General features: G+C 37.6%; 1 non-coding gene across 1 annotated transcript; it reads right to left on the reverse strand.

The window, feature by feature from the left end:
* Positions 1 to 3,353: 3,353 nt before the first annotated feature.
* LOC132176769 (small nucleolar RNA R71) lies at positions 3,354 to 3,460 on the reverse strand. Its single transcript, XR_009439624.1, has one exon. It is a non-coding gene; the product is annotated as a small nucleolar RNA R71 (small nucleolar RNA).
* Between the last annotated feature and the right edge of the window lie 2,650 nt (positions 3,461 to 6,110).

The raw sequence follows: 6,110 nt of genomic DNA on the forward strand, positions 1-6,110 counted from the left end.
TGCTCTTAATCGTTATTGGGCTTCTTGAAAACAAATGCCTGTACTTACACAAACCCGAACATCAGTTAAATGGATATTGGGTTTTAACCAAATCAAGGCTTCAAGCTACCCATCTGCCTCATGGTCTTCTGCAAGAGATTTTTGTCTTTATTCAGGGAATGCAGGACCCTAATTAATTGCAACTTGGTAGTTCAGGAGGAAAAAACAAGAAAAAAAAAAAAAATGTAAGGATGAAGCATATTAGTGTAAAATGCGGAGGAAAACCCCGAAAGGCAAAGGCTACTTCGAGATTTAATTTTACTCACTTTTTCTTTTTTGTAAGGAACTTGGAATTAAATCTAAACCGTTGAAAAAATTGTTCCAGGTATATCACCTAAGCTAAATCCCTTGGGGGCTAAAACAACAACCTATAAACAAGCATGTGGAGTAAATGAACTGTTGAGTGGTCTTTGGCCTTTTTCAATCCCAAAAGCCAGCTCAAAAGGTGAGGCTTTTTTTTACACTTATAAATCGACTGCCAGCACATTTCACAACTAATGTAGAATAACTCTAACAATCTCCCTCTCACATATCGGCCCTTGGGTTGGAGTATAGACAACCTGTTTCTCCCGTGGACTATTGGACAGATTTGTTGGTTGAACCTAGGTTTTGATACCAGTGTTAGGTGATCTTGGGTTTTTCTTAATCCAAAAGTTAGTTCAAAAGGTGAGACTGTCATTGAGTTTTTGTTTCTGCTAGGGAAAATGAAAACCAATAAGCCAACTATGAAGAGAAATCAAATAGTTGGATGAGAACAAAATTGCAATTATCATCCCCTTTTTTTGTTTTCCTATTTGAGTGTTAATGTCAACCCTAATACAACTAATCTTTCCACCCTTCTTTGATCAACCGTCTTGAGGCCAAGTGCAACGACCCCAACATTTACCTATAGGGTAAATTAAAATACACAATTTCAATGAATTGCAAGAATTTTGTTTTTAGAGGAGAATTTATAAATTATGTTAATTATTATTTAAATCTATAATGAGATATTTTATGGTCTTATAATTTAATACCTCTGTTACTATTTTAAATTCATGTCAAGACAATATATATATATATATATATATATATATATATATATATATATATATATAAACTTATAATTAAATTACCTTCTAGCTGATAAGTGCCAAAATATTTATATTTTAGCCTTTAATTTATATTTGTTAATTCCTTAGTTTTGTTAGTTTGTGCTATTTTATTTCATTTATGTATTTTCTTTTGTTTTATAGGTTTTTGGAAGAAAATGAAGCATTTCTAGAAGTATCGGGCTTAAAGAGCAAATTTGAAAAAAGTTAAAGGTTTTGATAGTGCGATCGATCGCAGGGAACTTGCGCTTGAGCGCACTACCAGAGAATGTCAAGAAATGAGCGTAGCCTTGTGCTTGTGCGCACAAGAAGCATGATCGATTGCATGTGGGATCTAGCGCCCAACACAAAAGATTGATCGCAGACCTGCAATCGAGTGCACACGGACCGTGATCGAGCGCACTCGTGCATAAAGAGCGAGGTAGCAGCGCCCTATTTTGGAAAGTGCCCTTTTTCACCCCAACTAGGGTTTTCAAAACCCTAAGTGAACTAGAACGCAAAAGCTACGATTTTTAGAGTTTCTAGAGTATTCCTAAGGCCTATAAATAGACCATTAAGCTTATAGAATAGACAGATAATTTCAAGGAGAAGAATTTGAGGCTCTTCAAGCTCAAGTTTCGGGTTTATTCTTTTCCTTCTATTTTATTTTATGAAGATGTTTAACATTAAACTCATGTGTAACTAAACTCTTTAGTAGGGCTAGATTGAAGCCCTAATTATGTTTATTTAATATTTCAATATTGGCACCTTTGTGATAATCATATTGTGATGCTTAACTTGATTAATTCCTGTTTTATTGAATTCATCATATGTGTGTGCCTGATCAACATATGCATGTGGTATTGATTAGTTAATTAAGTCATTTTGGATGATCGAGTACTGGGCTTAATAGAGTAACAAAAGAATTCCTCACTAGTTCTTAGGTTAATCAACATGGAAAACCGGAAGTATACATCCATGCCTTAGGTTTCGTGTGTTTGTCGATTTCCATAAATTTATGCTTTCTTAAAGAACAACTTTGTATACACCCATGCTAAATCTTTTAAGAAAGAAAAGAGTTAGAGTATACACTCATGCCTAATTCGTCGCTTAGGAAAATCTATAACTTAGGGAGTATATACTCATGCTCTTAGGTTGGTAAACATTAGGTATTCATAATATGATTAAAGCATTGGCATATTGTTATATTATTTGAGCATGATTAGTGGTAGATATCAAAGCCCTACCTTTATCTTTATTAACTCAAAAATCACTCTTTGTTTTGTTTTAATTACGGAATCTATTTTAAGCATAATTTACGGCAATCCTCGTGGGAATGATCTCATACTTATGAGTTAAAAGTACATTTATTTGCCTATTAATTTAGGTGGATATTTGCACAGCAAGTTTATGGCGCCGTTGCCGGGGATTGCATCAAATTTTGTTTTGAATTATTTTTCTTTAGTTTTGTTATTTTAATTCTTAATTCTTAATTTTTTTGTTTTTGTTTTGTTTTGTTTTGTTTTTTTTTTTGTTTTGTTTTGTTTTGTTTTTTTTTTTTTCCGTTCTTTTTCTCTGTTTTCTATTTTGTTTTAGTTCTGTGGCATACTGCATTCTACTACTGCGTTCGAGCATAGACCGAGTGTGATCGAGCGCACTAACCCTGCGATCGAGCGCAGTTCCAAAGGGCATCTAGACAGCAATATTGAAGCTGCTGTGGTTGCAGAGGCAAATGTTCTTATGCAAGGTCGTCGATCTCAGGCCTTAACCATCCTTCCACTCGATCTAGAAATTGATTGGACCATTTGACAAAGGCCTAGATACAACTCCAACACAGAAGAAGAAGAAGAAGTTGAGGAAACAATGGAAGATCTGCTAGAGAACCCGCCACTAGTGCCAAGAGTCTTTCATCCTGCAAAACCTCAACCAGCCATCATACATCGCCTATCAACCGGAGGTGGAAGGAAATTACAATATATCACAACAAATACTCAGTGCTTTGACTCACTTCAAGGCACAGGTACTGAGGATCCACAGTTGCATCTTAGGGAGTTCTTTGATCTCTGCAAGCTTCAGCACATCCAGGGCCTAACTCCGGAGGGAATCAGGTTAGTCCTATTTCCTTTTTCCGTGAAAGATAATGCTAAGTTGTGGTATAATTCCTTACCTGCAGATTCCATTCATACTTGGGAAGAGTTGTCTAGTAAGTTCCTAAAGAAGTTTTTCCTGGCTCAAAAGACAAGGCAGCTTAGAAGGGATATTCAATCTTTTCAACAGAGAGATGGAGACCTTTTCTTCAAAGCATGGGGACACTTCAATGAGCTGCTTCTCAAGTGTCCACATCATAACCTACCTGAAGATGATCAGGTACAAGCTTTTTATGAAGGTTTAAATGACATTAACAAGGGTATTGTTGATTCAGCTTGTGGAGGTGGGCTGATGGAAAATAGTAGTGAGGAAGCCATAGAGCTCTTCGAGACATTGAGTGAGCACTCCCAACAATTCTCATTTTGAGGGAGGCAAGGAGTAAGGAGTAAGGGCATGTATGAAGTAAACACAAATAGCGGAGTGCAAAATCAGATGGCTGTCATGCAGAAGACATTAAATATGCTTGTAAATGCCATGACTACTTAGAACATCTCTCCTGTTCAGCAAGCAGCCCAACTCCAAGTATGTGCCATATGTTTTTATTCTGATCACACTACTGAGAGTTGCCCTTTGTATTCATTTGCAGATCAGGAGCAAGCAAACTATGTGGGACATAACAATTATCCTCCCAAAAACAATCCATACTCCAACATCTACAATCTAGGGTGGCGAAACCACCCCAATTTCTCATGGAGTAACAATCAGAATGCTTTGAACCCTCATGGGCAGCCTAGAAACTCCCAACAAGCAGCCAACCAATTCAAGAGTCAAAGAAGAATGACCTGGAGAGTATGATGCTCACCCGGGTGAATACACAAAAGGAATTTATGATAGAGCAAAGACAATTCCGGACTGATCAAAGACAAGTCAATGCAAGGACTGATCAAGCTATTGAAAGAACCGATCAAGCCATTCAAAGACTGGAAGCACAAATGGGGCAAATGGCCAGGTAGCTGAGTGAAAGAAAGCATGGTGAATTTTCAGCCCAAACAATACCTAATCTAGGAGGTCACCAGCAATTGAAAGTTGTCATAACTCTCAGAAATGGCAAGATCATAGGAACTGTAGAGACATCTCAAGCATCTCCAGAGGAATCCTCAACATCCAAGGTCAATAAAATGGAGAAGGTGAATGCACCACCCTTCCCTCAAAGGTTAGTAAAGCCAAAAAAAGAAAAACAACTTCTTGACATTTTTGAGACCTTAAGAGAAGTAGAGATTAATATTCCTTTATTAGATGCAATTAAACAAATTCCCTCATATACTAAATTTTTAAAGGATTGTTGCACTCATAAAAGGAAGTTTCAGGAGCATGAAACAATGGCTTTAACAGAGGAGGTAACTGCGGTGTTGTTAAGAAAACTACCACCAAAGCTAAAAGATCCAGGTAGTTTTACCATCCCTTGCAGGATAGGAGACTATCCTTTTGAGCGTGCATTGCTGGATCTAGGAGCAGGGGTCAATTTGCTGCCATACATTATATCTGAGACACTAGGTTTGGGGGAGCTTCAACCAAACTTTATCACATTGCAATTGGCAGACAGAAGCATCAAAAGACCAAGAGGTATACTTGAGGGTGTTTTGGTAAAGGTCGGTGAGTTTATTTTACCTATTGATTTCATTGTATTGGATATGGAAGAATCCCCTATGCCATCACCTTTACCTATTATCTTAGGAAGACCCTTTATGTTAACTGCTGATACAAAAATATGTGTGAAAAAAGGAATTATGAGTATGAAGGTGAATGGTGAGAAGATAGAATTCAAAATATTTGTTGCATTGAAATTACCTCAAGATGATTTAGAATGCTTTAATGTTTGTATGATCCAAGGTGTTGTTGAGAAAGTTTTTCAGGTCCAACATAGTGATCCATTGGAGGCCACCCTCACTCATAGTTTCACAAAGCAGGACATTAAGCCAGATTTTGAAGATGTTACTGATGACATCATTGAAGCTGTGCACCTCCTTGAGGCCTTTCCACCACGTTCAAGTAAGTACATTCCTCCCTTTGAGACTCTTGTCCCTTCTATTGTTTAGGCGCCAAAATTGGAATTGAAGCAGTTGCTAGAGCATCTGACATATGCCTACTTAGGAGAGAACAAGACACTATCTATAATAGTTGGTGCAAATCTAAGTTTTGGGGAAGAAGAGAAGCTATTGAGAGTTCTTAGAGAGCATAAAACTGCTTTGGGATGGACTATTGCTGACATCAAGGGAATAAGTCCAGCCAAGTGCATGAATCAAATCTTCCTTGAGGACGAAGGAAAGCCAACTAGGGATGCACAAAGAAGACTCAACCCACACATGAAGGAGGTAGTCAATGCAGAGGTATTAAAACTATTGGATGTTGGCATTATCTATCCCATCTCAGACAGTAAGTGGGTAAGTCCAGTTCAAGTAGTTTCAAAGAAGCGTGGTATCACAGTGGTGAAGAATGAAGATGATGAGCTGATACCTACAAGAATAACCACTGGTTGGAGGGTATGCATCGACTACAGAAGGCTGAACAAGGTGACAAGGTGACAAGAAAAGATCACTTCCCTCTACCCTTCATTGATTAGATGCTAGAGAGGTTAGCTGGCCATAGATACTATTGCTTCTTAGATGGGTACAGTGGCTACAACCATATTGCAATAGCACCAGAGGACCATAGAAGACCACCTTCACATGTCCTTTTGGCACATTTGCTTACATAAGGATGCCATTTAGATTATGCAATGCACTAGCCACCTTTCAAAGATACATGCTGAGCATTTTCTTAGACATGGTAGAGAAATTCATTGAGGTATTTATGGATGATTTTATTGTTTTTGGATCTAATTTTGATGAATGCCTTGATCATCTGAAGAGTGTC

Source organism: Corylus avellana, chromosome ca3 (assembly GCF_901000735.1).
Source record: "Corylus avellana chromosome ca3, CavTom2PMs-1.0".
NCBI classification, from domain to species: domain Eukaryota; kingdom Viridiplantae; phylum Streptophyta; class Magnoliopsida; order Fagales; family Betulaceae; genus Corylus; species Corylus avellana.